At 49.6% G+C, this 11,332-nt stretch overlaps 1 long non-coding RNA gene across 1 annotated transcript in view; it reads right to left on the bottom strand.

Annotated features, from left to right (window-relative positions):
* Window positions 1-2,817: 2,817 nt before the first annotated feature.
* Window positions 2,818-11,332, bottom strand: part of LOC118452498 — a 9,830-nt gene continuing 1,315 nt past the window's right edge. Inside the window, exons 2-3 of the long non-coding RNA XR_004842266.1 lie at window positions 6,288-6,595; window positions 2,818-3,797 (exon numbers count right to left, since the gene is read on the bottom strand). This is a non-coding gene — a long non-coding RNA (uncharacterized LOC118452498). The remainder of the gene's footprint in view (window positions 3,798-6,287; window positions 6,596-11,332) is intronic.

Raw genomic sequence — 11,332 nt, 5'->3', positions numbered from 1 at the left:
CCGTCCCGGCGCGCCCCCACGGCGGCTGCTCGGGGCGGCTGCCCAGAGCCTGGGCAGCGGGCAGGCATGCGGACAGTGGTGCGGGCAGCGCGGGCAGGCGGAGCGGGCAGCAGGCGGCGCAAACAGGAGGCAGCACAAACAGGAGGCCCCGCAGGCAGCGGGCGGCGTAGGCAGCAGGCGGCGCAACAAATTCTGTGAGCGACCGGTCCCACATGGTCCAGCGGTTAGGATTCCTGGTTTTCACCCAGGCGGCCCGGGTTCGACTCCCGGTATGGGAAGCATCAGTTTTTCTTTACCCGAGAGGGAGAACCTAAACCTCCCCTTTTCCCTCCCTTTTTTTTTTTTTTACGCATTTTTGCACCTCTACCGCCAAATTTCTCGACCCCAGGAGCCTCCTGAAGCTGTAGGACGCGGTCTGCCACCGCAAACCCCTTCTGCCACCTCAGCCTAAAACGCTCGCGTAAATCGGGCAGGAGTAGCTGAGTAAACACGGAGTTCACTGCATTTTTCTCCAATGCGGGCAAGAAAATCGCTGCTTGTGTCCCACAGCGTGTTTTAAACCGCTCTGACTTTTGCCCAAGGCAAATAACATTGCATTACAGCTCCAGCAGCGAAAATCTCCTACAGATATATATATAAAAATATATGTGTGTATATAGTATACATATATAAATGGTGTGTAGGGCTAGTAATTTATGAAGGGAAATTCCTTGGCGGGGCCAGGTACAGCCACAGCCTTTGCACTGACGCGTACGTACACTGGAAGGCACGCAGGGCGGGCAAGGGCCCACCGACCCACCGGGCTTCACCACCAAAAATCACCCAGGTTCACCCAGCGCGGGCAGGGCTGACCCCTTGTCTGTGGGGAGAAGCATGGCCCCCCGGACCCCCCGCCCTCCCGCAGCTGTACGACTCGGAGGGGCCCGTGGCCACCTGCCCGCTGTGGCTCAGGGTGCCAGGGCCTTGGCTTCAGCCGGTCTGCGGGCAGCCTCCGAGCTGCTGCTGCCACAAAGACAGAGCCTCAACACCTCAGGTACCCCCACCCAGAGCCTCGGCACCTCATGTCTGTCCCCTCAGAGCCTCGGCACCTCATGTGCCCCCCTGAGAGCCTCAACATCTCACATCTGTCCCCTCAGAGCCTCGTCACCTCGTGTGCCCCCCCCGAGAGCCTTGGCACCTCATGTCTGTCCTCTCAGAGCCTTGTCACCTCACGTCTGTCCCCTCAGAGCCTTGTCACCTCATGTCTGTCCCATCAGAGCCTCCACACCTCATGTATCCCCCACCAAGAGCCTCGTCACCTCATGTGCCCCCCCGAGAGCCTTGGCACCTCATGTCTGTCCTCTCAAGAGCCTCATCACCTCATGCATCCCCCTTCCCAGAGCCTCGTCACCTCATGTCTGTCCCCTCAGAGCCTTGTCACCTCATGTCTGTCCCATCAGACCTGTGTCCCCTCAGAGCCTCGTCACCTCATGTATCCCTTCCCAGAGCCTCGTCACCTCATCTGTCCCCTCAGAGCCTTGTCACCTCGTGTCTGTCCCATCAGACCTGTGTCCCCTCAGAGCCTCGTCACCTCATGTATCCCTTCCCAGAGCCTCGTCACCTCATCTGTCCCCTCAGAGCCTTGTCACCTCGTGTCTGTCCCATCAGACCTGTGTCCCCTCAGAGCCTCGTCACCTCATGTATCCCTTCCCAGAGCCTCGTCACCTCATGTCTGTCCCCTCAGAGCCTTGTCACCTCATGTCTGTCCCATCAGACCTGTGTCCCCTCAGAGCCTCGTCACCTCATGTATCCCTTCCCAGAGCCTCGTCACCTCATGTCTGTCCCCTCAGAGCCTTGTCACCTCATGTCTGTCCCATCAGACCTGTGTCCCCTCAGAGCCTCGTCACCTCATGTATCCCTTCCCAGAGCCTCGTCACCTCATGTCTGTCCCCTCAGAGCCTTGTCACCTCATGTCTGTCCCATCAGAGCCTCCACACCTCATGTATCCCCCACCAAGAGCCTCGTCACCTCATGTGCCCCCCCGAGAGCCTTGGCACCTCATGTCTGTCCTCTCAAGAGCCTCAGCCGGGCAGGCGTCGGCGGGGAATTGTGCGTGGGTGGGGTTCGGCTGTGGCGGCCCGAGGGCATGAACAGGGCAGGGGGTGGTCCCTGGGGGGGTGTCCCAGTGTGGCCTGCCTGAAGCCCCACGGTAACGCGGGTTTCTGTGCCCCCTTTTGAGGGCTGTGGGGAATGTGTGGGTGCGATGGTAGCTGCTGCCCAGGGAATGTCTGTAAACACGGTAGCTTCCTGCTGTTGTCTTTCTGATGCTGCTTAAATGACAGTCAAAAATCATCTAAGTTATAGATTTGTGGTGTCTTCACTAATAAGCAGTGAGCAACACTGAAAACAGCAGCTAAATGTCTAAGCTATGAAGAACTTTGGGCACTACCAAATAAATGTCATGTTCCCACTGTGTTACAGAATCACAGAATCGCAAGGGCTGGAAGGGACCTCGGGAGATCACCCAGTCCAACCCCCCTGCTAAAGCAGGCTCTCCTAGAGCATGTTACACAGGACTTCATCCAGGTGGGCTTTGAATATCTCCAGAGAAGGAGACTCCACAACCTCCCTGGGCAGCCTGTTCCAGTGCTCTGTCACCCTTAAAGTAAAGAAGTTTTTCCTCATATTCAACTGAAACCTCTTATGTTTCAGTTTGTACCCATTGCCCCTAGTCCTGTCGCTGGACACCACTGCAAACAGACTGCTTCCGTCCTCGTGACTTCCACCCTTAAGATATTTGTATGTGTTGACAAGGTCCCCTCTCAGTCTTCAGTTACGCACCTCTGCCTGTGAATGGGGAACATTCATGGACAATATTTCTCTTGCTAAGAAATACAGAACCAGGAAATGAAGAGTGTCAATCTGTAGCCTGTATCACTAATGATCAATCTTAATTAGAGAAGAACGAGTACAAATGTGGTAGTTCTGTAGGCTCAGGATGGGTGGCAGTGAAGGTTGTTCTGTGTCAATTCTGACTGAAGTCAATACGGGTTGAGTGGCCTGAGCATGGCCCAGGTGCAAACCCTCTGTGCCCCCCATAGCCCCTGTTAACAAACCAAAGAATGGTCCCAAAACTGTGTTGCGGTCTCTTGTCTTGCACATCTTCAGGGCCAGGATCGTTGCTGCTAGATTAAATAATTGTCTGTTTACAAGCCTGTACTAGACAGTTCTATGTATTTAAATTGGGTGCTTTTTTGGAAATAACTGATAAAAAAATCACCTAGCTTATTCCTCATAAGTTGAAGCTTTGGGATCAAGGCTTGATGTCCTAAAAAAAAAAGGAAAAATTGTCTTACATCAAAATACTCTAACATTTTTCACTTTGTCAAAGTGACCCTTAACTGTTTCACTGTGGTGGAATGGGAGTGATTGCCCCAGAGGATTTTAGGCTTTTAAGCTTTTTTTCCCCCTATTACTTAGGGCTTTTAAAAGCCAACACAGCCATGAAGAATGGTTTTATGTCTCCCTTTTTAAGACTGGGAAAGATGTCAAGAAAACACCCACCCTGCTTCCTTTTTATATTTGCTTGTTTCAAACATCTCCTGCAACATCCTTGTCAGACCTTGAACCTGAAATTGTGGAGCTCGGTAGCTTTGCCTGACTCCGCGGTATATTCACTGTATGTTCACCCAGAATAGCTTCAGTAGCAGCTGTGACAATGACTTTGCATTCTGTAACAACCTGCCAAGGTCCACCTGTGCCATGGGGATTGAGAGGCATTTCATCTCTTCATTTCTCTTGCTGAACTCTTAGATGTCCTGATTAAGCAGAAAAAAAAATTAAAGGTGTGATTAGCTGTGAAACGACATACAAGCCAGCCTCTCTGCCCAGTTTATGTTTTGAGAAGTACTATGCTGTTCTGCACTTGGTGGAAAGTCCTAAGACATTGTTTTGCATAATTAATACTATTACAAGCTGCTGCTACTAGATAGCTGTGCTCTGTTCATTTCTGAAGGGGGAGTAGAATAAAATACAGTTGTTTTTTTTTCTCCCTCACCCCCCTTCTTTCTGTGTACCTCCCCTTTTTCCAAAGCATGTTTTCAAAGAAAAATGTACAAAGTCAGGTTATTCTGATAAAATCCTTCTAATCCTTGATAGTCTTCTAGTAGGGAAACTTGTCTCAAAATTCTGGAACCTAGTAAGTTTATAATTTAACTGCACAATGCCAGCATTCACCTACTGCCAGTACCTAACCCAAGCAATGGTCATTTATAAAGTGCCTTCTGCTATGCAGATTCTGTACACTGTATACTCAAAGCTGTTAACGGTAGAAGCTTTACTGGCAAAACTTTCACTAGAACAATCCAAAAGGCTCTTAAAGCTGTACAAGTTATAGCTCAGGGACTGTATAGAAATGACACTGCCACTTCACGAGACAATCTGCAACCACTAAACAAGCAATCATACTACTTTGGACTTTCAACCTCTTGCTTTTCTGACTGTTGCACACAGTAAATTGCCAAAAGAGATCTTGCTATCCTATTTCCTTGATGACCTGCCCCCGTTTTGTATGGAGCAGTAAGGGATGTTTGCACGGAGATGCAAACAGGATGATACTGGTGCTCCGATCATCTTTTGCAGTAGTACGGGAAACAAGCTGGAAAAGACTTGCTCAGCTCTGAAAATATCTGGACTTTTCTAAGTGTGATCACAGCCAAAGTACTGTTACCATTAGCAAAAGACTACAACAGCTTCATCACCTATGTATTGTTGAGTTGGCTGCATTACCGCAGCTCTTGCACTTAATTAAATCACGTGGTGACTCCACAAGGTGGTCGCTGTTGATCAGTACCCACCTTCTTCAAACTGAGGTGCTGAAACTTTAGTAAGACAAGCCATTTTCTCTAAGAGTGGGAAGTTCCTGCTCCCCAGGATAAAAAAGCAGCCTGTGATTCACTGCTGTCTGATAAAACTCGTAGTAAGCACTCAAGCAAATGACAAAGTAACTTCTTCCAAGGGGTCCAACTACTGTACTGCCTTCACTGCAGGTTTTTCTTAGCACACTAAATGTTTTCACCTGTTTTAAATGCTTTTATGTACGAGAAAGATGGCGAAATGATGAGGTAAGACAAGATTTACTCTTCACACACTACCCTGGTGCCACGGGCTCGCTTCAAGACATCATCGCTGTGTGCTTCTTGCGGTGTTTAAGGAACAAACGTGCGCTTGCGCTCAAGGCTGGCTGTTGGCAGAAGACCCCGCGAGCGTCGCTAGGTGACACGCAGACAGGCAGGTATTCACTCCTGTCCTTCGGGGGACGCAGCCAGGGATGGTGTCTTTGCATGCTACTGGCAGGGCCCTCCCAGCATCGCCTGCAAGTACGTCACAGGCGAGATTGAAAAGGCAAAGGTTTGGTAGCATCCCGAGCTGCCAAGATGAAGACAAACTGCTCCCAGTAGAACGGATTTGCACAGGAACCAGAGGCACAAAGGTATTTAAGTATTAATAACTATCCATGCCAAAGGAAGTAAGATACCTAGTTGCCTTTAGAGCTACGTCCAATTTTAAAACCAGAGAAACAGCCAGCCCTCCCTTCTCCCCCTGCCCCCAGACTAACTGAAGGACAGCGATAAATCTTGCTTAAAAGAAGGGGAAGAGAGCGTGCTGTGCGTAGCTGATCTGTAGTTAAACAGTAAAACCCTTCAAAGCAGGTGAGGTGGGCTGCAGGGGTGATCTCTTTGTGCCAGTGCTGCCTGTAGGTAAACAGGCTGCCTCTCCTTGCTCCAGCATCAGCCAGATGACAAAACGTTCCACTGAACTACAGAAGCATTTCCTGTACATCGAGAGCGCAATTTAAGAGAAGGATCGTACAGAGGATGTAAGAAGAAAAAAATACCCTGCACAGAGGCGTGAAGCGACCCGTCACGCCCAGGAGGCAGCTCATGGGCACGCTGATTGTGAAGCCCATTTCCACAGCGTGAATTCTTACGTTCTTAACGAATATATCACCGCTTGTGAAATACAGTGTGCTGCAGTAACACTCCTCTCCAGGGGGCGAGTCTGGAACAAGAGAGAGGGGAGAAAAAAAACCCACATGGAAGACATACAAATAGAAGCCACGTGGAATTCAGCTGCTCAGCCGTTCTCCCCCCTTTACTGCCCATGAAGTGCGTAGATTCAGAATTCTGCACGTTTTCTTTTTCCCAAAGCCTGACGCTGGGCTGCAACACAGACCAATGGAAAGTACCACACCCCCACCCCATGAACCACACGTTGAACCAGTGGTCGCACGCCCGCTCAGAGCTAACCTGAGAGCATCGGAGCAGCACGACAAAGCAGCTCCTAATTCTGGAAGTGGAGAGGAAGGAGCCTCTTCTACAGTCGTGAGCTGAGAAACGGCCTTCTCGCCAGCGGCCCGCTGCAGAGACTGGCAGCTGTACAGTGGCTTCCCTACAACGCAGAGGAGCTGGGCACCGACTAAATACCATGTTCTGTGCGCGGGAGGAGACGTCTGGATGCACATCTTCAACCCAGCGCTCGCGATGTAGCAGAGATCCTGTCAGGTTTGCTGCGGATAGGCTGTTCCAGCTTCTTTATTTGGCAGGTGACGGACGCCCTACGAGGAAGCAAATAAAGCAAAAAAAATACAAAATTTGAGATAAACCAATTTCAAGGAGTCTCAGAGAGTTTCACTGACCTCTCCCCACCACTTTTTGAAGTGCAAGTTCCTAAATGCTTGTTGTTCTGTGACCACGTGCAGTCTTGAGAGGCTGGTAACAAACAGGCAGCGCTCGTTAAACCTGAATGAAACGGTCACCCTGAAGTTTAACAATCTCAGAGGGATGTGCTGCGTGGACCCTACGATAAACCAAAAGGGAGAAGCAAGATACTTTGGAAAAGTCCTGAAAGCTTTCAGCACCAGCATGCCAGCGTAGCTGATCTGCACCTTAATTCTGCCCCTTCGACCGAGCGCGAGGCTGCGTTAGCTCGTTACTGAGAGCCGCCTCCACGAGGGTCAGTTTATATCCGGACTCGGGGCTGATCACCCGTCAGCGAGCAGGGCAAAGCTAATGCCCTGCCACACTGTTTGGTATTTTGTAAGACTCTCTGGGTGTCACCACGTGTAGAATTCAAGCTGACGGAAAAGGAAGGCTCTTTCTTGAGAACTCCTCTGTTGCTTTTCATACCAAACTGCTTTGTAGTCTCGGCCTAATGCGCCTTTCAGCTTTGTTGTTTTATGTTTCGTCTGTAATCACCTAAAATGATCATGTGGTATGTGGAGGGGGAAAAAAAAAAAAAAAAGAGGAAATCAGCAAATGGTTAGATGTGTTTGCAGAGGAGAGTCTTGTAAGATGTATCCTCCAGCTTCATGCTGAGATTTCCCCTCCTATTCTTAGCTTTATTTTGAAAGCTGGACATCACCTTTGCTCTTAAAGTTACGCAGTCTGTCTCCATACTAAGGCTTTGCTCTTCTCCAGTTCTTGGCTGTAATCACACTTCTGTTTCCTGCAACGCTCCTTTCTTATCTTCTGCTTTGAAGACAACGATTACAAAATCCTTTCTCAAAGCTGTCAGGATTACACGCAGCGCACGGTCAAACTGTTAATGAGCTTGTAGGGCTCTGAACCAACGCCGAGTGTCTCTGCCGTAGCTCACGGCTGTGCATTTTGCTTTACCTCAATGCAATATTCACGCTCTAACTCACGGGCAGGAATGGGAGTTATTCCTCCTCTCGCAATGTAACTCTCCTGGGAAACCTGATGAGTCTTAATAGCACGTAAGGCACAAACGGCAGCGATTTAAGGCAGCTCCTCTGATGCACCCCCCCCATGGATAACTCACAACTGGAAGCCGTTCTTTTCATTTACCCAGCTGAGCCAGGGAGGCTTCTCCAGTGAGAGATTTATTTTTTTTCCCCCCCGGGATTGTCACAGTCCTGTAGGTCAGACCTCCTCCAGCTGCTGCGCGTTAAAGGTGACTTCGGAGAGGGTCTTGCCATGACCTCTCGAGTTATTCCCCTTCTCCTGCTGCTGCCTCTGCGCTCTGGAACACCAACTGACCGCAGCCCGAAACACCTAAGCAGCTGCCTCGCCCACGTTCCTCAGCTAGCCCCGCGCTGGTCAAGTCACAACTGGCATCGGCAGAACTTTCGCCTCTTTCATATGCTTTCCCTCAAATTGAGATTTTTAACCCAGAAGTGGTGATGCTTTCACTTTTCTCTCCTCAAGGCCAGGAAAGCCATCATGTAATTCCCCCTCAGACCCCACAAGCCGAACCAGCAAAGACAAATTCTCTTCAGATTGTTTCAGCTCTTCTTCCAAGGGAAAAAGACGATGTCAGGTGCCCTAACGATCTCTTTCACCTCGGGGGACCAACCATCTTTAAGCATTTACACCTTCCAAAAGATTAGCTTAATACACTATTTTTATTCTTCCGTAGGAATTCGTATGGCAGAGCCTTTTTGCTTCGCTGTCCTCCAGGAGCACTCCTCCACGGAATGCCATGAAGCTGTTACTGCCACCAGTGGAACTCATCACCTCCCGCTGCTTATGGTTTTACTTCGCTGCTAGAATTGGCTTTTCCCCAGCCTGCGAGGCCAGGGTAGCTGTGGCCCATCAAGAACGCGCTTCAGTGAAGCCAGGCAACGCGCAAGCCACGCGTTCCAAAAAATATAAAAGTTGTGCTGTGAGCAAGGGACCTAACACCACGCAGCGACTGTGCTCACTGCACCGTATTCTGCATCGCATCCCGAGCCCGCCAGCGCATCCTCGATCCCTGCTCGGCAACAAAATCCACGGGCAAGGAGAGAGAAGTAGAATCATAGAATCATCATAGAATCACTTTGGTTGGAAAAGACCTTTGAGATCATCGAGTCCAACCTGTAACCTAACCCTGCCATCCCACCTCTAAACCATGTCCCGTTCCTAAATCATACAAGTGCTATTGAAAAACTTTCCTGAAAAATCAAATTAATATAGAGAATGTTTGACTAAATTCCTAGAAAGACTTGATATAGAAGTGGGTTGAGTGTAAGAAGTCTTGTGTTTTGCCTCGGCTGTCTTTCATTGATTCCAACTGCAGCTGCAAAATGATGGTGGATCTTACCAGAAATCTTGGCCCTAGAACTGTTCCGGCAGTGCTTTTGCTGAATTTGTATCTGTTCTGTGTTGTGTAGATGTGGCAGAGAACAAATAGACGGATGGACAAATTGGTTCACATTTTTGCGGTTGTAACTTCCCCCCCTCCCCTTTTCGGTATTTAACTGAAAATTGAGCTTTGCTCTGTCAAAATACAACAGGGAATACTGTGGAGTGGGAAGCATCTATAGCCACAAGCCTTTTAGTTCCAAAAGAAAAGCTCTAAGATGCCAAAAAAACCTACGCTGGCTGTTTAAATTTAACATCAGTTCCTCATACACATAAAAATGTATTTTAAAGTTTTCAGGATCTGATAGTTCCTCAGCAGACTTCAGTTTAATTTATACAGTGCTAGTAATTTGCTGGAAGACAGTTTGTAAGAGTATCGTTTTTGAGACAAAAATCTCTTCAATGTCCAAGTATCGCTCTCTTACCCCAAAATGCAATTTATTAGAATGTTTTGGGATCTGCTGGCCATTAGGCTATGAGTAGAAATAAGCAAGGAGAGAGTTCATATGCCTGTTTTTATTCCTATCTACCAATCCCCATGACATAAAAAATGTAGCAGCGTTTGACTTCACCCAGGGAGCAAAGTCGAAGTGATTGCCTTCTCAGCGTGGAAGGAACGACTTGTGACTGCTCCACCTCAGCGCTGCTTGTTGGCAACCTGTCAGCCAGAGGTTAAACTCAGGAATTCAGGTTTTTTATTACTCTTTTCTCAATACTTTCCTTAAGTTCACCTAACTCTCTATCCAACTCATAAATTTCTTATTCACAGGGCTGTGAGGATACTTACCCACTGCCAGTGCTGCAGAGGTTTATACCTTCAGGGCTGACTGCAATGCCATTTCCTTCTGCCATCCTGACGCTACTACCAAGGTAATTTTATGTACATTAATTTACATTAAAGGTTAGACAAAACAAAGCCAAGATGCACCCGAAAGAGAAATCATGTTGTTGTGTCCTGAACATCTGGAAACTACTGGGGGCAGGGGGAGGAACGTGGGCTGAAGAAACGCTGCAGTGCCAAGCTTCCGGGGAAACTGGGGCAAAACAACGGCCGGGACCACGCTGCCGTGAGCGGGATGCCAGCGGGACTCAACTGCAGACCCCAGGGGACTGACTCCAGAAACACCTCTGGATTTTCTAACGCCAAAATCTTTACAGGAGTAATTCTCAGGGCAGCGCACCCCCTCCAAAACCACCCAACCCCCCCCAAACTCTGACCGCTTAAGCAACGTGGTTTGCCCAGGCGCTGAATTCTTTCATGAGATGCAATCCCCCCCGCATCCCCGGTGTCCAAAAAAGCCACTTACCGGGAATTGTGTTTCACGTTTCGGCAGCATCTGAGACCACGCGGACCTTCCCTTCAGGTTGTTCTCCGACCTGATGCAAAAATTTTGGCTGGGAACGGTGACAGCACTGAACAAATAAAAAAAAGAAATAAAATTACTTTATGATAAAGATTCTGACTTGTTCACCAAGCCATGGCTCGCGTACGCACCGTGCGTTGCTGTAAGCACATCTCTGCGTTCCGCCGTGACATACGCCCCTGGGAAGGGGTTACAGTCGTGAGAAAAACGAACAAAATTCCCGCTGTGAAGCCCTGTGCGCGCCTCCCCCCGAACCTGCTGCCAGCTTCCTCTCGTTAGCAGAGGGAGAGCTTTTTTCTTCGTTTCCAGCCGAGCCTTCACAGTAATTCATTTGTAGGAGCAAGGCAAAAGATGCGAGGTTTCATTAGGGTTTCCCCAGAGTCATCCCAGAAAGATCACAAACCACCCCAGGGCGCTGGTTCCTCTGCCAGAGGGGCGCAGGCGCACGATGAGATGCTCAGTTTGACCTCAGTCGCGGCTTTATGCAGCGGCTTGTTGCCGCCGGAGGCTGCAAAATGAGAGAAAATTGGGGGCGGGGGAGAAGAAAGGGGCCAGAGGAGGGCTACTAAAATGCTCCGAGGGCTGGAGCCCCTCTGCTCTGAGGCCAGGCTGGGAGAGTTGGGGGTGTTCAGCCTGGAGAAGAGAAGGCTGCGGGCAGAGCTGAGTGCGGCCGGTCAGGGCTTCAAGGGGGCCCAGAGGAAAGGGGGGGACAAGCTTTTTAGCAGGGCCAGCTGGGGCAGGACAAGGGGGGATGGTTTTAAACTGAAGCAGGGGAGGTTTAGACTGGATCTAAGGAAGAAATTCTTTCCAGTGAGGGTGGTGAAACCCTGGCAGGGGTTGCCC

Source organism: Egretta garzetta, unplaced genomic scaffold (assembly GCF_000687185.1).
Source record: "Egretta garzetta isolate BGI_Z169 unplaced genomic scaffold, ASM68718v1 scaffold226, whole genome shotgun sequence".
NCBI lineage: Eukaryota > Metazoa > Chordata > Aves > Pelecaniformes > Ardeidae > Egretta > Egretta garzetta.
Note: the sequence above shows the minus strand (reverse complement) of the source record. Positions and strands in the feature narration are given on the sequence as shown.